The following is a 19,413-nucleotide window of genomic DNA, read 5'->3' as shown; positions in this document are numbered from 1 at the left end:
GAATCTTACTGAACATAGACCTTTAAACAGTATTGTATAATTCCATCTAGGATTAGTTAAAATTATTGGACAGTTATGACTGTTTCTTTCTCTTGTTATATATGCAACATATATTATATTTCATTGCATGTTGTCTCGGTAAGTAATTTCAAATTTTATTGGTCCAAAATAATTGAATTTGCATATTAACTGTCACAACTCAGTAGTCACACAAATTAGTGCTAGCAGCTGACACAATTCTGAAAACTATTGGAACAAATGTATACATTTTATTCTATAACCTTAAGTACGTTTTTGACATCCAATATTTTCTATTTTATATGAGGGTAGTCTTGGATAGATAAAGCGGTAATTAAATAAACGACCTGCTAGACTAAATGTTTTGTCTTTTTCATTCACAGACTACTCCTTCGGGGGCATTACTGCAAGATGCATCTCTAGTTCGACTGCATCGTTTGTGGTCGGACACTTTGCCACCAGAGGATCACAGATGGATTGCCAGCAGGCTTTTTAAAATGGGGCCCAAGGGAAAACCAGAGCTTCGAGACAACCTACAGCTCTGGTATTACCCACCACAGCCAGCACTTATTTACAACCAGGCTCCAGCTCCAGACAGATTTTTTTGTCTTGCTCTGTTGCTGTGGATGCCGTACAAGCTTTGGAAAATCAAGGCTCTCTGTCCCAATTCTGCCTGCGGGCAGCATCAGCTGACTGGAGGCGGTCTGCACAAAAGGGCACGGCAGGTTCTGGACATCGATAGGATGTACAACATGGTCACAGAAACCCTCATCTGTACCAAGTGTAAAGCCTCGCATGTGTCCTGGAGTCAGACTGTCCTGCAACAGCTGGATCTGGGCAATCGCTCTGAATTTCGGGTCATCCTCACGCGGAAGTAAGTACACTTTAATTACACATCCAGTTGATAGCCCATCATCACATATGTTTGCAAATACTTTACAAATCAATTGTGTAAAATATATGAATGTGTGGATTTAGCTTTTCCTAAGGTATGCCTGTGATATGAGAGTCATTCGGCTCCTGCGTGAGCGTGGCCTAGGCAACAGTCCCGTGTCATCAAACAGCTGCGTGAGAACCACAGTGAGGAGTGGCTGCAGCGTATGGCCCGGTACACCACCCAATGTGTGGACTTCCTCAAACGACCCGGGGTGTTGCAAATACAATTCCAGGAACCCCCAGAGCCTACAGTGGTCCCAAGCTGCAAGTGGCTGCTCACCGTGTACAGCCAAGACATCCTGACAAGGCTGGATGAATCCATGCAAGGATAACATCTACGTATGGTTCAGTCTTGAAGATAGATTCCACTAAAAAGGTTAGCAGGGGATTTTTGTTAATTTATGGTGTTTACTGTTATATCATTATAAGAGCATGAGTATCATATTCTACATGGTGTGATGTTTCATTGCATTGCATGCTTCCTGTCATCTACTGCAGATCACTAAGAAGCTGGCTGGGACGGCAAGGGGAACGGGACTCTGGTTTACCTCTGTTGGCAATGAGTTTGGTCAGGTGCTCATGAGTGTGCTGACAGCACAGGAAGGAGCAGGACTGGACATGATGGTCGATGGTCTGGTGAAAAGGTACCAGCAGGCTAGTGTGGATCCACCTGCTGTTTTGTACGTGGACTGTGGCTGCTGCACTGATGTGGGTGAGACCAAGCTGAAAACCAGATTCAGAGGGTGGCCTGATCTCATGATTCGCTTGGACATCTGGCATTTTTTGCGCAGGATTGCCATGGGGTGTACAACTGATGCCCATCAGCTGTATCCCATCTTCATGTCACGGCTGTCAGCGTGCATTTTTGAGTGGGATGCGGCTGATGTTTCTATGCTTCGCAAAGCAAAGAGAGAGCTGTTGATATCCCAGGGTTGGCCTGCGCTGACAGATGAAGATGTCAACAAGCATCTTACCAGGAATGAGCTGGCACTCCATTGCCGGAGGAGGACCTGTGGAGAGGAGACTACCATCCTTCTCCTTGAGCGGCTGCTTACAGAGCTCCTGAGCAGCAAGGGCAAAGACTCCCTGGGTGTTCCTCTCCTGGACCGAGAAAGGATGGAGCACATCTGGAATGTCCAGAAGAAGCATGTGAAATGCATTCAAGACCCCCCTGGTGTTGTGCTCTATACAGAGACAGGGAGCCTAAACAAGGGAGGTGTGCTTCTGAAGACCTACAGATGTGCCAGAGGCTCCACTTCTCTCGAGTCCTTTCATTTACACCTGAACCGTTTCATCCCAGGTATTGTCTTTGTCACACACACTGTGCAGGTGTAAAGAAAGAGCATTAAGTGTTTTTGTGTGTTCCTTTAACACCTCCTAAACACTGTTGTGTCTATTTACAGGGACCAGTGCAAACAGTCTGAACTTTCAGATTTATCTGCTGGAGGGTCTACACCGGTGGAACCAGGACCGGGAGGCTGCTTCCCTGTCATCGGAGCCATCAGCTTTCCACAGCTACACAGGAGAACTTGTTCACTGTGTAAACGGCAATTATGAAAAGCTGTTTGGTAGGAAAGTGGTCCCCACGTTTTGTCCCCCTGCATGTTACACCGGTGAGAATTGTTTTATATATTTTTTATTTTATCAACTTGCAATTTCTGTGTAACCTCCGTCTATATGTCAGATTTAACCCTATAGAGTCGATTGTATCATAATTGATATGCAAGTTTCTAAAGGACTCTAAATGATCAACATGATCAAAAATTTTTAGGAAACATGCCCTCTGTCGTCTGATTGATTATAGTCTTTTAGTATAATTGTAAAAGTGTCCACCTTCAGCTCGTGCTTCACGTTTCTTTTCATTGTAAAACCTTTACTGATTTTATAAAGTAATTGTAAGAATAACTTTTATATTGTTAGTAATATTTAATGACTAGTTACTAGACTGAAGCAGCTTGGGTTCACTTGATTAGAAAATCATGTTACATGTAAATATCAAAATGATCATCAGACTTTTCTCTCAATCATCATTGTATTGCATTTCATTTCATGTTTTGCCCCCATAATTAAACGTGTTTGGCCTCTTAATAAAACTATTTTGTTTTTTTTCTCCTTGACGATGAGCTCTATATTCTCACACTATATGAGCTACTACAAAAGCCTAATGTATCAAATATGATACACAACATTCTATTTAATTTCCGTTTGTTTATTGTTTTTATTTCAGGTGAGCTCATTGGAGTGCAGTATCTGTTCCAGCAGACTGGTCAGGCACTGCAGGACATGAATCCTGACTCTGAGCAGACAGCAGAGCTCATTGAGGACCTCAGTGTGGAGGAGGGAGATGAAGATGAGGGCTTCTGTGACATCAGCGAGGATCACACAATAGCAGATCCGGAGGCTGTTCTGTCACCACCCACTTCCACACTGACACTGGGTTCTTCCACCCTGGTCACCAGCAGTGCCACACCTGTACTGGGCTCCACATCCCCTTCACTGGTCCCTGACCCCAAACTTGTCCTCACACAGTCTCCTTCATCACCTGGACCCTCAGGGACTGCTGTCACACCTGTTCCCTCTGAAACATCTGTTTCAACTCTCCCCTCAGAGCCAGAGGATGCTGGTCAGGATGATGATGAAGAAGAGACGGTAAATACTACTCCTTTGTATGTCTTTCAAATTAACTAGAATAATTATGATGAATTAACATCCAATGCTTTAAATCCAGACTTTCCACATATTTTACATTTAAAAGTACAGCCTAAATTCATTTGTAAGCTGCAAATACACATCAAGTCAAGTCATCTTTATTTATTTGGTGCTTTGTAAAATGTCAAGAATGGCGCTCTCTCTGCTTTGTACTATACAGTGCTTTACGGTGATAAACAGGAAAATAACACAATCAGTTATGGAATTATGCATTAGACAGATGTGATGTAATAATTGTATTGCATGTTTGTGTTTTTTAATAGGCTGTTGACTACCAAAATATCCCGGGTTATCAACATGTGGACCAGCTGGCAGAATATCTGGTGGATCTCCGGGACCACACAGCCCTCAGCCTGACCAACCAGGAAGCCAACACCATAATTGCTCTTTGGCAGAACCTGGATGACCGGGACAAGGAACGGGTGGTGTAAGACAGTCGATGCCGAAAGAGACTGCTGAGTGGACGCTTCAAGGTCCCGAAGAAGCCCACTCACCCTGGTCAGGGAACTACACTGCGACCAAAATGGTCGCATATGCGACCTTTTGAAATGCCATTGCGACCCTAATTTTCAATGGGTCGCAAATGTATCACCGTTTGATTATTTTTCTACCTATATGTTTTAGGCAATATGCTATGATTTACTATGAGCATTTATTAAAACAGAAATGTGTATTTTAAGAATACGTTTTATAACGTGCTCGGAGCATTCAACAGATCAAGTTGGCTTCGCGCTTGTTTAACTGAGAGAATGAGCAGAGAGAGTGAAACCCCCGCGCGCGCACTCCCTCACCGTCTTAACACTGTCTTGCTCTCTCTCCCGCTCTCGCTCATATTAATGAATTGAGTTGACTGAACATCTTTGAGAATACACGATGGTAAAAGGTCGGACGACCAATTTTTTTTTTCTCCCTGAACTACCACTGGTTATGAATTGTGCTAAAATAACGTTGCCTCATCTTCTCTGAAAAGCTTTCCACACATTCAGATTACATAAACAACACTTTCAATAAACAAAACCAAAAAATCTATCTAGTGATGAAATGTTTTCTGTGTTGAGACAAATCTTGTGCGATGTCCTAAACTGCCTGGATAATCACACAACGTGTGCCGTGGTCCGTTAATGACACGTCCAATTCGCGAATTAATATGACTCCTTTGAACCGATTCACTTTAACGAATGGTTAAAACAACTGATCTGTCCAACACTAAACTCAAGAGACATAAATCAGAAAAACTTTACAATAAGGTTCCATTTATTAAAGTCTGGTTAACTACATTAGCTACATCATACACTGTTCGTTCGTTGGCCAGAGGAGAACTGGCCCCCGACTGAGCCTGGGTTCTCCCAAGGTTTTTTTCTCCGTTCTATCACCTGATGGAGTTTTGGTTCCTTGCCACTGTTGCCTTGGCTTTTGGCTTGCTTAGTTGGGGACATTTAATTATTCAACAATATTTTTGATCTGCGTTACTTCATGTGGACGATTACGCAACTTTATTCTAGAAACAAACTTCTTGTAATTATTTTCATGTTATCACTGTGAAGCTGCTTTGATACAATCTGTATTGTGAAAAGCGCTATATAAATAAAGATGACTTGACTTGACATTAAAACATTCTATTAATATTAGTTTCTATGTGGATTTACTCCATGACAAAACCACCCCAGTCATTCTAGAATGATTTATTCTTTCCAAATAGAGCTATTCAAGTCATCTGGTGAAATTGTTTTTATATCGCAATATATATCGCAGAAAAATAAACTATCGCAATGTCATTTTTTACCAATATTGTGCAGCCCTAATGTAAATTCTGTGGGCCTTCAATTGCAGGACTGTCCAAATTTCTAACTGCGTCAAAACAATTCAAACACAAATCATTGAAGCTTCACAATGACAGTATGAAGCACGCGAAGTGGATTATATTTATTTTATTTTTCCTTAAGAGTTCAGAAGTCTGCCCATCTGTGCCAACCATAGCATGTTGAAATCCAAAAGAAATTCATTCTTTATTGTGTAGGCCTACTGTATTTTCTATTGCAGTAAATCTATCCCAACCAATTTTAAAGAAAACAAGAAGGCATTTGGTTTAAAAGATGGCAAGTAAAATAAAAAGCACATCTGTATGCAATAGTTTCATTATTGGTCATTATTATCCAGAGCGGCTTACTATAAATAATTTGTGCGACCAAATCATGTTTTGCGCTAGTAACTGAAAAAGTTAGTAGCGCAAGTGCCACCAGTGGCAAATGTTAGTGTAGTTCCCTGCTGGTGTAGAGAGCACCACCAGATGTGTGCTGGGTGCAAGCAGCGCACCTGCTCAGTGGCCTGACTGTTGCCGTCTGCTGGAGACCATCTTCATCAGACTTTGCACTGTCCACCCAAGCCCCAAAAGAAAAGGCAAGGGAGCCCTGTCAAGATTGTCTCTGATCCTGCAAGACTATCGCAGGATAAGGCAGCTTGTACTGGGCAACAGCTTGGTGATGGGAGGAACATCCATGCAGCTGGTGGAGGTTAACCAGAACACCCTGATTCTCCACACACTGGACAGCACAGCCTGACCTTCCAAAGGTGGTATGGCATCCACAAGACATCCACAAGACAAGCCGGTGTGTGAAAAAATGCTCTGGAGTGGGGGCCTTGTATCGATACGTTTTTATTTATTAATTACCCATATGACAAACCCACAACCTTTGAATATCTCCATTCACAATCTAGAAGTCCAATGCGCTATCCATTGCGCCACAGAGCCACAAAAGACAAGCTTTAAGCTTTCACATCAGAGAAGGTTAAATGACTACTCTTAGAAGCCACAGATTAGGCACTGCTGGGATTCGAACCCAGGATCTCCTGTTTACTAGACAGGCGCTTTGACCAACTAAGCCACAGCGCCAGTTACTGTCACTGGTTCGATGCTTTTGTATACAAAGTCTAAAAGAAGAGAATAGCTGATTACATCATGAATAGGTCCCTTTGAAGTTACAGGATTATTTCCAAAACCTGAAAGGTGTGCAGGCTTCTGTTGAGGGACAAGGGAATATCTCAAGCCATTTATTTCTGGATCGAAACTCTCAGTACTCGTGTCTCAAATGTTTAGGGAACCTCCAGTTACGATACATCTAAATGCTGTTTCAGCTTGGTGAAATGGAAAGCGTGTTTTTTTTTCTTCTTTTTCTTCTAGGTAGGTGGCCAACAATAGGTTGTTGCAGATTTTGGCCTAGGCCAGTGGATTTCAACCTATTCTTATTTAAATAGGTGACTTAAGTTAATTAGTAGAGTACTCTGTGATCTGAGTTGGGTGTGTCCAATAAGGGAAATAAGCAGAACGTGAAGGGTATGCTTCTGAAGTAGTTTGTGGATTCAAGTTTTAAGCATATGTCTGACTCACAGAGACATCAGAGCAAAAGAGGCCACTGACTATTCTGGTGGGACTCACAACCAGGGAATTTCTCCATTCGCATCCTAGAAGTCCAAAGTTGTATCCATTGTACCATAAAATGACACACTTCAGGGAAGTGTTGCATGCGCAGCACTTCTTAGTTTTTCCAGTTTTGTGCAGGTAAACACAGTTCGTCATGCAAAGACTTTCATATGTGAAAAGGTTAAGCACTCCCATATCCTGTGCCAAAGGCACTGCTGGGATTTGAACCCAGGATCTCCTGTTTACGAGACAGGCGCTTTGACCAGCTAAGCCACAGCGCCAGATACTGTGAAATTTGTTGGTAAAACAAGTCTAAAAGAGGTACCACATCAGGAAAACAGCTGATCACGTCATGAACGAGGTCCCTTAGAGGTAAGAGGATTGTTTCCAAAACATCTGAGCAATAGAGGGTATGCACGACTCTGGTGGGACTCGAACCCACAACCTTTGAATATCTCCATTCACAATCTAGAAGTCCAATGCGCTATCCATTGCGCCACAGAGCCACAAAAGACAAGCTTTAAGACGCTATTGCATGCACATCACTTCTTAGATTTCCACATTTTGTGCAGATGCACACTGTTCAGCATGCAAAGATTTACATATGTAAAAGATTAAGTGAGCGGTGCCCACATCCACTGGCATAGGCACTGCTGGGATTCGAACCCAGGATCTCCTGTTTACTAGACAGGCGCTTTGACCAACTAAGCCACAGCGCCACTTGCCGAACCTTCTACAATGTGTTGCTATAAAAAGTCTAAAAGAGGTAGCAGGTCAGGAAAATAGCTGATTACATCATGAAAGAGGTTAGGGGATTATTTCCAAAACCCGAGGGGCATTCAGGGCTCTGTTGAAGAAAGAGGTAATATCTGAAACTGTCAATACGTGTTTCTGAAATGTTTTTGGAACCTCCAGTTACAATACATCTAAACTCTGTCTCAGCTAGGAGAAATGGAAAGCAATCTCTGCTATGCTTTCAGCTGATCTGAAAGACAAAATCCAGAAAGCTTTTCATGAATTATATATTCATATTTGTAAAGACTGTTTTGAATACATCCAGAGGCTGGATCTCAACAATAGGAAGTAGCAGATTCTGGCCTAAGCCAGTGGTTTTCAAAACATTCTCGAAACCTCCCAGACGCTATACATTTTTGTTATTTACCTTATTTCAAAAGGGTTAATTGAGCTACTTAGTAGAGTACTCTATGATCTGACGTGGGTGTGTCCAATAAGGGAGATGAGCAGAATGTGAAGGGTAGGCTTCTGAAGTAGTTTGTGGACCCCAGTTTTAAACATATGTCTGACTCACAGAGACATCAGAGCAAAAGAGGCCACTGACTATTCTGGTGGGACTCAAAACCACAACCAGGGAATTTCTCCATTCGCATCCCAGAAGTCCAAAGTTCTATCCATTGTACCATAAAATGACACACTTCAGGGAAGTATTGCATGCGCAGCACTTCTTAGTTTTTCCAGTTTTGTGCAGGTAAACACAGTTCGTCATGCAAAGACTTTCATATGTGAAAAGGTTAAGCACTCCCATATCCTGTGCCAAAGGCACTGCTGGGATTTGAACCCAGGATCTCCTGTTTACGAGACAGGCGCTTTGACCAGCTAAGCCACAGATCAGTGAAATGTGTTGGTAAAACAAGTCTAAAAGAGGTAGCACATCAGGAAAACAGCTGATCACGTCATGAAAGAGGTCCCTTAGAGGTAAGAGGATTGTTTCCAAAACACGAGGGCCTTTCACGCCTCAAGGGAATGTCTGAACTCATTTAATTTTGGCTTTACACTCTCGATAGTCATGCCTAAAATGTTTCCTGAGCCTTCTTCTGATATGAAATGGCAAAATCCAGAAAGTTATCCATGTATTATTCTTCATATATGTAAAGACTTTGTTTGTACAAATATCCATAGGCTTGACCATATCAATCGGTAGTAGCAGATTTCAGGCCTAAGCCAGGAGCTTGCAAACCATTCTTGAAGCGCATCTGCACCACATATATATATATTTTTTATTATCTCTCTCATTTAATACAGGTGAATCAAATAATTGATTGATAATTAACGTACTCGACGATCTGACTTGGGTGTGCTCAATAAGGAAAAGAAGAAAAATGTGTTGCGTAGGCTTCTGAAAAAGTTGGAAAACCCCAGCTTTAAGCAAATGTCAGTCTGGTAAAGACGTCTGTGCAAAGGGACACCATTCGTGACTCTGGTGGGACCCAAAAAACGACAACCTTTTTAAAACCTTCATTTGCAACCGAGAAGTCCAGATTGTCTTTCCTGCCAAGACTTTCACGTCAGAGAAGGTTAAATGACTACTCTTAGAAGCCACAGATTAGGCACTGCTGGGATTCGAACCCAGGATCTCCTGTTTACTAGACAGGCGCTTTGACCAACTAAGCCACAGCGCCAGTTACTGTCACTGGTTCGATGCTTTTGTATACAAAGTCTAAAAGAGGTAGCATGTCAGGAGAATAGCTGATTACATCATGAATAGGTCCCTTTGAAGTTACAGGATTATTTACAAAACCTGAAATGTGTGCAGGCTTCTGTTGAGGGACAAGGGAATATCTCAAGCCATTTATTTCTGGATCGAAACTCTCAGTACTCGTGTCTCAAATGTTTCGGGAACCTCCAGTTACGATACATCTAAATGCTGTTTCAGCTTGGAGAAATGGAAAGCGTGTTTTTTTTTCTTCTTTTTCTTCTAGGTAGGTGGCCAACAATAGGTTGTTGCAGATTTTGGCCTAGGCCAGTGGATTTCAACCTATTCTTATTTAAATAGGTGACTTAAGTTAATTAGTAGAGTACTCTGTGATCTGAGTTGGGTGTGTCCAATAAGGGAAATAAGCAGAACGTGAAGGGTATGCTTCTGAAGTAGTTTGTGGATTCAAGTTTTAAGCATATGTCTGACTCACAGAGACATCAGAGCAAAAGAGGCCACTGACTATTCTGGTGGGACTCACAACCAGGGAATTTCTCCATTCGCATCCTAGAAGTCCAAAGTTGTATCCATTGTACCATAAAATGACACACTTCAGGGAAGTGTTGCATGCGCAGAACTTCTTAGTTTTTCCAGTTTTGTGCAGGTAAACACAGTTCGTCATGCAAAGACTTTCATATGCAAAGACTTTCATATGTGAAAAGGTTAAGCACTCCCATATCCTGTGCCAAAGACACTGCTGGGATTTGAACCCAGGATCTCCTGTTTACGAGACAGGCGCTTTGACCAGCTAAGCCACAGCGCCAGATACCGTGAAATTTGTTGGTAAAACAAGTCTAAAAGAGGTACCACATCAGGAAAACTGCTGATCAAGTCATGAACGAGGTCCCTTAGAGGTAAGAGGATTGTTTCCAAAACATCTGAGCAATAGAGGGTATGCACTAGTCTGGTGGGACTCGAACCCACAACCTTTGAATATCTCCATTCACAATCTAGAAGTCCAATGCGCTATGCATTGCGCCACAGAGCCACAAAAGACAAACTTTAAGACGCTATTGCATCGACATCCCTTCTTAGATTTCCACATTTTGTGCAGATGCACACTGTTCAGCATGCAAAGATTTACATATGTAAAAGATTAAGTGAGTGGTGCCCACATCCTGTGGCATAGGCACTGCTGAGATTCGAACCCAGGATCTCCTGTTTACAAGACAGGCACTTTGACCAACTAAGCCACAGCGCCACTTGCTGAACCTTCTACAATGTGTTGCTATAAAAAGTCTAAAAGAGGTAGCAGGTCAGGAAAATAGCTGATTACATCATGAAAGAGGTTAGGGGATTATTTCCAAAACCCGAGGGGCATTCAGGGCTCTGTTGAAGAAAGAGGGAATATCTGAAACTCTCAATACGTGTTTCTGAAAGGTTTTTGGAACCTCCAGTTACAATACATCTAAACTCTGTCTCAGCTAGGAGAAATGGAAAGCAATCTCTGCTATGCTTTCAGCTGATCTGAAAGACAAAATCCAGAAAGCTTTTCATGAATTATATATTCATATTTGTAAAGACTGTTTTGAATACATCCAGAGGCTGGATCTCAACAATAGGAAGTAGCAGATTCTGGCCTAAGCCAGTGGTTTTCAAAACATTCTCGAAACCTCCCAGACGCTATACATTTTTGTTATTTACCTTATTTCAAAAGGGTTAATTGAGCTACTTAGTAGAGTACTCTATGATCTGACGTGGGTGTGTCCAATAAGGGAGATGAGCAGAATGTGAAGGGTAGGCTTCTGAAGTAGTTTGTGGACCCCAGTTTTAAACATATGTCTGACTCACAGAGACATCAGAGCAAAAGAGGCCACTGACTATTCTGGTGGGACTCAAAACCACAACCAGGGAATTTCTCCATTCGCATCCCAGAAGTCCAAAGTTCTATCCATTGTACCATAAAATGACACACTTCAGGGAAGTATTGCATGCGCAGCACTTCTTAGTTTTTCCAGTTTTGTGCAGGTAAACACAGTTCGTCATGCAAAGACTTTCATATGTGAAAAGGTTAAGCACTCCCATATCCTGTGCCAAAGGCACTGCTGGGATTTGAACCCAGGATCTCCTGTTTACGAGACAGGCGCTTTGACCAGCTAAGCCACAGATCAGTGAAATTTGTTGGTAAAACAAGTCTAAAAGAGGTAGCACATCAGGAAAACAGCTGATCACGTCATGAAAGAGGTCCCTTAGAGGTAAGAGGATTGTTTCCAAAACACGAGGGCCTTTCACGCCTCAAGGGAATGTCTGAACTCATTTAATTTTGGCTCTACACTCTCGATAGTCATGCCTAAAATGTTTCCTGAGCCTTCTTCTGATATGAAATGGCAAAATCCAGAAAGTTATCCATGTATTATTCTTCATATATGTAAAGACTTTGTTTGTACAAATATCCATAGGCTTGACCATATCAATGGGTAGTAGCAGATTTCAGGCCTAAGCCAGGAGCTTGCAAACCATTCTTGAAGCGCATCTGCACCACATATATATATATTTTTTATTATCTCTCTCATTTAATACAGGTGAATCAAATAATTGATTGATAATTAACGTACTCGACGATCTGACTTGGGTGTGCTCAATAAGGAAAAGAAGAAAAATGTGTTGCGTAGGCTTCTGAAAAAGTTGGAAAACCCCAGCTTTAAGCAAATGTCAGTCTGGTAAAGACGTCTGTGCAAAGGGACACCATTCGTGACTCTGGTGGGACCCAAAAAACGACAACCTTTTTAAAACCTTCATTTGCAACCGAGAAGTCCAGATTGTCTTTCCTGCCAAGACTTTCACGTCAGAGAAGGAGAAGGTTAAATGACTACTCTTAGAAGCCACAGATTAGGCACTGCTGGGATTCAAACCCAGGATCTCCTGTTTACTAGACAGGCACTTTGACCAACTAAGCCACAGCGCCAGTTACTGTCACTGGTTCGATGCTTTTGTATACAAAGTCTAAAAGAGGTAGCATGTCAGGAGAATAGCTGATTACATCATGAATAGGTCCCTTTGAAGTTACAGGATTATTTCCAAAACCTGAAAGGTGTGCAGGCTTCTGTTGAGGGACAAGGGAATATCTCAAGCCATTTATTTCTGGATCGAAACTCTCAGTACTCGTGTCTCAAATGTTTCGGGAACCTCCAGTTACGATACATCTAAATGCTGTTTCAGCTTGGTGAAATGGAAAGCGTGTTTTTTTTTCTTCTTTTTCTTCTAGGTAGGTGGCCAACAATAGGTTGTTGCAGATTTTGGCCTAGGCCAGTGGATTTCAACCTATTCTTATTTAAATAGGTGACTTAAGTTAATTAGTAGAGTACTCTGTGATCTGAGTTGGGTGTGTCCAAAGAGGGAAATAAGCAGAACGTGAAGGGTATGCTTCTGAAGTAGTTTGTGGATTCAAGTTTTAAGCATATGTCTGACTCACAGAGACATCAGAGCAAAAGAGGCCACTGACTATTCTGGTGGGACTCACAACCAGGGAATTTCTCCATTCGCATCCTAGTAGTCCAAAGTTGTATCCATTGTACCATAAAATGACACACTTCAGGGAAGTGTTGCATGCTCTGCACTTCTTAGTTTTTCCAGTTTTGTGCAGGTAAACACAGTTCGTCATGCAAAGACTTTCATATGTGAAAAGGTTAAGCACTCCCATTTCCTGTGCCAAAGACACTGCTGGGATTTGAACCCAGGATCTCCTGTTTACGAGACAGGCGCTTTGACCAGCTAAGCCACAGCGCCAGATACTGTGAAATTTGTTGGTAAAACAAGTCTAAAAGTGGTACCACATCAGGAAAACAGCTGATCACGTCATGAACGAGGTCCCTTAGAGGTAAGAGGATTGTTTCCAAAACATCTGAGCAATAGAGGGTATGCACGACTCTGGTGGGACTCGAACCCACAACCTTTGAATATCTCCATTCACAATCTAGAAGTCCAATGCGCTATCCATTGCGCCACAGAGCCACAAAAGACAAACTTTAAGACGCTATTGCATGCACATCACTTCTTAGATTTCCACATTTTGTGCAGATGCACACTGTTCAGCATGCAAAGATTTACATATGTAAAAGATTAAGTGAGTGGTGCCCACATCCTGTGGCATAGGCACTGCTGGGATTCGAACCCAGGATCTCCTGTTTACAAGACAGGCGCTTTGACCAACTAAGCCACAGCGCCACTTGCCGAACCTTCTACAATGTGTTGCTATAAAAAGTCTAAAAGAGGTAGCAGGTCAGGAAAATAGCTGATTACATCATGAAAGAGGTTAGGGGATTATTTCCAAAACCCGAGGGGCATTCAGGGCTCTGTTGAAGAAAGAGGGAATATCTGAAACTCTCAATACGTGTCTCTGAAAGGTTTTTGGAACCTCCAGTTACAATACATCTAAACTCTGTCTCAGCTAGGAGAAATGGAAAACAATCTCTGCTATGCTTTCAGCTGATCTGAAAGACAAAATCCAGAAAGCTTTTCATGAATTATATATTCATATTTGTAAAGACTGTTTTGAATACATCCAGAGGCTGGATCTCAACAATAGGAAGTAGCAGATTCTGGCCTAAGCCAGTGGTTTTCAAACCATTCTCGAAACCTCCCAGACGCTATACATTTTCGTTATTTACCTTATTTCAAAAGGGTTAATTGAGCTACTTAGTAGAGTACTCTATGATCTGACGTGGGTGTGTCCAATAAGGGAGATGAGCAGAATGTGAAGGGTAGGCTTCTGAAGTAGTTTGTGGACCCCAGTTTTAAACATATGTCTGACTCACAGAGACATCAGAGCAAAAGAGGCCACTGACTATTCTGGTGGGACTCAAAACCACAACCAGGGAATTTCTCCATTCGCATCCCAGAAGTCCAAAGTTCTATCCATTGTACCATAAAATGACACACTTCAGGGAAGTATTGCATGCGCAGCACTTCTTAGTTTTTCCAGTTTTGTGCAGGTAAACACAGTTCGTCATGCAAAGACTTTCATATGTGAAAAGGTTAAGCACTCCCATATCCTGTGCCAAAGGCACTGCTGGGATTTGAACCCAGGATCTCCTGTTTACGAGACAGGCGCTTTGACCAGCTAAGCCACAGATCAGTGAAATTTGTTGGTAAAACAAGTCTAAAAGAGGTAGCACATCAGGAAAACAGCTGATCACGTCATGAAAGAGGTCCCTTAGAGTTAAGAGGATTGTTTCCAAAACACGAGGGCCTTTCACGCCTCAAGGGAATGTCTGAACTCATTTAATTTTGGCTCTACACTCTCGATAGTCATGCCTAAAATGTTTCCTGAGCCTTCTTCTGATATGAAATGGCAAAATCCAGAAAGTTATCCATGTATTATTCTTCATATATGTAAAGACTTTGTTTATACAAATATCCATAGGCTTGACCATATCAATAGGTAGTAGCAGATTTCAGGCCTAAGCCAGGAGCTTGCAAACCATTCTTGAAGCGCATCTGCACCACATATATATATATATTTTATTATCTCTCTCATTTAATACAGGTGAATCAAATAATTGATTGATAAGTAACGTACTCGACGATCTGACTTGGGTGTGCTCAATAAGGAAAAGAAGAAAAATGTGTTGCGTAGGCTTCTGAAAAAGTTGGAAAACCCCAGCTTTAAGCAAATGTCAGTCTGGTAAAGACGTCTGTGCAAAGGGACACCATTCGTGACTCTGGTGGGACCCAAAAAACGACAACCTTTTTAAAACCTTCATTTGCAACCGAGAAGTCCAGATTGTCTTTCCTGCCAAGACTTTCACGTCAGAGAAGGTTAAATGACTACTTTTAGAAGCCACAGATTAGGCACTGCTGGGATTCGAACCCAGGATCTCCTGTTTACTAGACAGGCGCTTTGACCAACTAAGCCACAGCGCCAGTTACTGTCACTGGTTCGATGCTTTTGTATACAAAGTCTAAAAGAGGTAGCATGTCAGGAGAATAGCTGATTACATCATGAATAGGTCCCTTTGAAGTTACAGGATTATTTACAAAACCTGAAATGTGTGCAGGCTTCTGTTGAGGGACAAGGGAATATCTCAAGCCATTTATTTCTGGATCGAAACTCTCAGTACTCGTGTCTCAAATGTTTCGGGAACCTCCAGTTACGATACATCTAAATGCTGTTTCAGCTTGGAGAAATGGAAAGCGTGTTTTTTTTCCTTCTTTTTCTTCTAGGTAGGTGGCCAACAATAGGTTGTTGCAGATTTTGGCCTAGGCCAGTGGATTTCAACCTATTCTTATTTAAATAGGTGACTTAAGTTAATTAGTAGAGTACTCTGTGATCTGAGTTGGGTGTGTCCAATAAGGGAAATAAGCAGAACGTGAAGGGTATGCTTCTGAAGTAGTTTGTGGATTCAAGTTTTAAGCATATGTCTGACTCACAGAGACATCAGAGCAAAAGAGGCCACTGACTATTCTGGTGGGACTCACAACCAGGGAATTTCTCCATTCGCATCCTAGAAGTCCAAAGTTGTATCCATTGTACCATAAAATGACACACTTCAGGGAAGTGTTGCATGCGCAGCACTTCTTAGTTTTTCCAGTTTTGTGCAGGTAAACACAGTTCGTCACGCAAAGACTTTCATATGCAAAGACTTTCATATGTGAAAAGGTTAAGCACTCCCATATCCTGTGCCAAAGACACTGCTGGGATTTGAACCCAGGATCTCCTGTTTACGAGACAGGCGCTTTGACCAGCTAAGCCACAGCGCCAGATACTGTGAAATTTGTTGGTAAAACAAGTCTAAAAGAGGTACCACATCAGGAAAACAGCTGATCAAGTCATGAACGAGGTCCCTTAGAGGTAAGAGGATTGTTTCCAAAACATCTGAGCAATAGAGGGTATGCACGAGTCTGGTGGGACTCGAACCCACAACCTTTGAATATCTCCATTCACAATCTAGAAGTCCAATGCGCTATCCATTGCGCCACAGAGCCACAAAAGACAAGCTTTAAGACGCTATTCCATGCACATCACTTCTTAGATTTCCACATTTTGTGCAGATGCACACTGTTCAGCATGCAAAGATTTACATATGTAAAAGATTGAGTGAGTGGTGCCCACATCCTGTGGCATAGGCACTGCTGAGATTCGAACCCAGGATCTCCTGTTTACAAGACAGGCACTTTGACCAACTAAGCCACAGCGCCACTTGCTGAACCTTCTACAATGTGTTGCTATAAAAAGTCTAAAAGAGGTAGCAGGTCAGAAAAATAGCTGATTACATCATGAAAGAGGTTAGGGGATTATTTCCAAAACCCGAGGGGCATTCAGGGCTCTGTTGAAGAAAGAGGGAATATCTGAAACTCTCAATACGTGTTTCTGAAAGGTTTTTGGAACCTCCAGTTACAATACATCTAAACTCTGTCTCAGCTAGGAGAAATGGAAAGCAATCTCTGCTATGCTTTCAGCTGATCTGAAAGACAAAATCCAGAAAGCTTTTCATGAATTATATATTCATATTTGTAAAGACTGTTTTGAATACATCCAGAGGCTGGATCTCAACAATAGGAAGTAGCAGATTCTGGCCTAAGCCAGTGGTTTTCAAAACATTCTCGAAACCTCCCAGACGCTATACATTTTCGTTATTTACCTTATTTCAAAAGGGTTAATTGAGCTACTTAGTAGAGTACTCTATGATCTGACGTGGGTGTGTCCAATAAGGGAGATGAGCAGAATGTGAAGGGTAGGCTTCTGAAGTAGTTTGTGGACCCCAGTTTTAAACATATGTCTGACTCACAGAGACATCAGAGCAAAAGAGGCCACTGACTATTCTGGTGGGACTCACAACCAGGGAATTTCTCCATTCGCATCCTAGAAGTCCAAAGTTCTATCCATTGTACCATAAAATTACTCACTTCAGGGAAGTGTTGCATGCGCAGCACTTCTTAGTTTTTCCAGTTTTGTGCAGGTAAACACAGTTCGTCATGCAAAGACTTTCATATGTGAAAAGGTTAAGCTCTCCCATATCCTGTGCCAAAGGCACTGCTGGGATTTGGACCCAGGATCTCCTGTTTACGAGACAGGCGCTTTGACCAGCTAAGCCACAGCGCCAGATACTGTGAAATTTGTTGGTAAAACAAGTCTAAAAGAGGTACCACATCAGGAAAACAGCTGATCACGTCATGAACGAGGTCCCTTAGAGGTAAGAGGATTGTTTCCAAAACACGAGGGCCTTTCACGCCTCAAGGGAATGTCTGAACTCATTTAATTTTGGCTCTACACTCTCGATAGTCATGCCTAAAATGTTTCCTGAGCCTTCTTCTGATATGAAAGGGCAAAATCCAGAAAGATATCCATGTATTATTCTTCATATATGTAAAGACTTTGTTTGTACAAATATCCATAGGCTTGACCATATCAATCGGTAGTAGCAGATTTCAGGCCTAAGCCAGGAACTTGCAAACCATTCTTGAAGCGCATCTGCACCACATATATATATTTTTTTTATTATCTCTCTCATTTAATACAGGTGAATCAAATAATTGATTGATAAGTAACGTACTGGACGATCTGACTTGGGTGTGCTCAATAAGGAAAAGAAGAAAAATGTGCTGCGTAGGCTTCTGAAAAAGTTGGAAAACCCCAGCTTTAAGCAAATGTCAGTCTGGTAAAGACGTCTGTGCAAAGGGACACCATTCGTGACTCTGGTGGGACCCAAAAAACGGGACACTTTTTAAAACCTTCATTTGCAACCGAAAAGACCAGATTGTCTTTCCTGCCAAGACTTTCACATCAGAGATGATTGAATGACTACTCTTAGAAGCCACAGATAAGACACTGCTGGGATTCGAACCCAGGATCTCCTGTTTACTAGACAGGCGCTTTAACCAACTAAGCCACACAAAAGTTACTGTCACTGGTTCGATGCTTTTGTATACAAAGTCTAAAAGAGGTAGCATGTCAGGAGAATAGCTGATTACATCATGAATAGGTCCCTTTGAAGTTACAGGATTATTTACAAAACCTGAAATGTGTGCAGGCTTCTGTTGAGGGACAAGGGAATATCTCAAGCCATTTATTTCTGGATCGAAACTCTCAGTACTCGTGTCTCAAATGTTTCGGGAACCTCCAGTTACGATACATCTAAATGCTGTTTCAGCTTGGAGAAATGGAAAGCGTGTTTTTTTTTCTTCTTTTTCTTCTAGGTAGGTGGCCAACAATAGGTTGTTGCAGATTTTGGCCTAGGCCAGTGGATTTCAACCTATTCTTATTTAAATAGGTGACTTAAGTTAATTAGTAGAGTACTCTGTGATCTGAGTTGGGTGTGTCCAATAAGGGAAATAAGCAGAACGTGAAGGGTATGCTTCTGAAGTAGTTTGTGGATTCAAGTTTTAAGCATATGTCTGACTCACAGAGACATCAGAGCAAAAGAGGCCACTGACTATTCTGGTGGGACTCACAACCAGGGAATTTCTCCATTCGCATCCTAGAAGTCCAAAGTTGTATCCATTGTACCATAAAATGACACACTTCAGGGAAGTGTTGCATGCGCAGAACTTCTTAGTTTTTCCAGTTTTGTGCAGGTAAACACAGTTCGTCATGCAAAGACTTTCATATGCAAAGACTTTCATATGTGAAAAGGTTAAGCACTCCCATATCCTGTGCCAAAGACACTGCTGGGATTTGAACCCAGGATCTCCTGTTTACGAGACAGGCGCTTTGACCAGCTAAGCCACAGCGCCAGATACCGTGAAATTTGTTGGTAAAACAAGTCTAAAAGAGGTACCACATCAGGAAAACTGCTGATCAAGTCATGAACGAGGTCCCTTAGAGGTAAGAGGATTGTTTCCAAAACATCTGAGCAATAGAGGGTATGCACTAGTCTGGTGGGACTCGAACCCACAACCTTTG

The 19,413-nt window shown here is 42.0% G+C and overlaps 17 non-coding genes across 17 annotated transcripts; all 17 read right to left on the bottom strand.

The window, feature by feature from the left end:
• Positions 1-6,479: 6,479 nt before the first annotated feature.
• Positions 6,480-6,553, bottom strand: trnat-agu (transfer RNA threonine (anticodon AGU)). The gene has a single exon. It is a non-coding gene; the product is annotated as a tRNA-Thr (tRNA).
• A 735-nt stretch (positions 6,554-7,288) lies between these two features.
• trnat-cgu (transfer RNA threonine (anticodon CGU)) lies at positions 7,289-7,362 on the bottom strand. The gene has a single exon. It is a non-coding gene; the product is annotated as a tRNA-Thr (tRNA).
• Positions 7,363-7,498: 136 nt separating this feature from the next.
• Positions 7,499-7,587, bottom strand: trnar-ucu (transfer RNA arginine (anticodon UCU)). Its single transcript is given in 2 exon segments — positions 7,499-7,534; positions 7,551-7,587. It is a non-coding gene; the product is annotated as a tRNA-Arg (tRNA).
• Positions 7,588-7,726: 139 nt separating this feature from the next.
• Positions 7,727-7,800, bottom strand: trnat-agu (transfer RNA threonine (anticodon AGU)). Its single transcript has one exon. It is a non-coding gene; the product is annotated as a tRNA-Thr (tRNA).
• Positions 7,801-9,424: 1,624 nt separating this feature from the next.
• trnat-agu (transfer RNA threonine (anticodon AGU)) lies at positions 9,425-9,498 on the bottom strand. Its single transcript has one exon. It is a non-coding gene; the product is annotated as a tRNA-Thr (tRNA).
• A 763-nt stretch (positions 9,499-10,261) lies between these two features.
• On the bottom strand, positions 10,262-10,335 carry trnat-cgu (transfer RNA threonine (anticodon CGU)). The gene has a single exon. It is a non-coding gene; the product is annotated as a tRNA-Thr (tRNA).
• Positions 10,336-10,699: 364 nt separating this feature from the next.
• On the bottom strand, positions 10,700-10,773 carry trnat-ugu (transfer RNA threonine (anticodon UGU)). Its single transcript has one exon. It is a non-coding gene; the product is annotated as a tRNA-Thr (tRNA).
• A 1,630-nt stretch (positions 10,774-12,403) lies between these two features.
• Positions 12,404-12,477, bottom strand: trnat-agu (transfer RNA threonine (anticodon AGU)). The gene has a single exon. It is a non-coding gene; the product is annotated as a tRNA-Thr (tRNA).
• A 747-nt stretch (positions 12,478-13,224) lies between these two features.
• trnat-cgu (transfer RNA threonine (anticodon CGU)) lies at positions 13,225-13,298 on the bottom strand. Its single transcript has one exon. It is a non-coding gene; the product is annotated as a tRNA-Thr (tRNA).
• A 136-nt stretch (positions 13,299-13,434) lies between these two features.
• Positions 13,435-13,523, bottom strand: trnar-ucu (transfer RNA arginine (anticodon UCU)). Its single transcript is given in 2 exon segments — positions 13,435-13,470; positions 13,487-13,523. It is a non-coding gene; the product is annotated as a tRNA-Arg (tRNA).
• A 139-nt stretch (positions 13,524-13,662) lies between these two features.
• trnat-ugu (transfer RNA threonine (anticodon UGU)) lies at positions 13,663-13,736 on the bottom strand. Its single transcript has one exon. It is a non-coding gene; the product is annotated as a tRNA-Thr (tRNA).
• A 1,624-nt stretch (positions 13,737-15,360) lies between these two features.
• On the bottom strand, positions 15,361-15,434 carry trnat-agu (transfer RNA threonine (anticodon AGU)). Its single transcript has one exon. It is a non-coding gene; the product is annotated as a tRNA-Thr (tRNA).
• Positions 15,435-16,197: 763 nt separating this feature from the next.
• On the bottom strand, positions 16,198-16,271 carry trnat-cgu (transfer RNA threonine (anticodon CGU)). The gene has a single exon. It is a non-coding gene; the product is annotated as a tRNA-Thr (tRNA).
• A 136-nt stretch (positions 16,272-16,407) lies between these two features.
• trnar-ucu (transfer RNA arginine (anticodon UCU)) lies at positions 16,408-16,496 on the bottom strand. The gene is given in 2 exon segments: positions 16,408-16,443; positions 16,460-16,496. It is a non-coding gene; the product is annotated as a tRNA-Arg (tRNA).
• A 139-nt stretch (positions 16,497-16,635) lies between these two features.
• Positions 16,636-16,709, bottom strand: trnat-ugu (transfer RNA threonine (anticodon UGU)). Its single transcript has one exon. It is a non-coding gene; the product is annotated as a tRNA-Thr (tRNA).
• Positions 16,710-17,539: 830 nt separating this feature from the next.
• Positions 17,540-17,613, bottom strand: trnat-cgu (transfer RNA threonine (anticodon CGU)). Its single transcript has one exon. It is a non-coding gene; the product is annotated as a tRNA-Thr (tRNA).
• A 1,557-nt stretch (positions 17,614-19,170) lies between these two features.
• Positions 19,171-19,244, bottom strand: trnat-cgu (transfer RNA threonine (anticodon CGU)). The gene has a single exon. It is a non-coding gene; the product is annotated as a tRNA-Thr (tRNA).
• Between the last annotated feature and the right edge of the window lie 169 nt (positions 19,245-19,413).

This window comes from Siphateles boraxobius, unplaced genomic scaffold (genome assembly GCF_051911475.1).
Source record: "Siphateles boraxobius isolate OS27281-9 unplaced genomic scaffold, OSU_SipBor_1 42, whole genome shotgun sequence".
Taxonomy (NCBI): domain Eukaryota; kingdom Metazoa; phylum Chordata; class Actinopteri; order Cypriniformes; family Leuciscidae; genus Siphateles; species Siphateles boraxobius.
The sequence above is the reverse complement of the archived record's forward strand: the minus strand, read 5'-3'. Positions and strand labels throughout refer to the sequence as shown.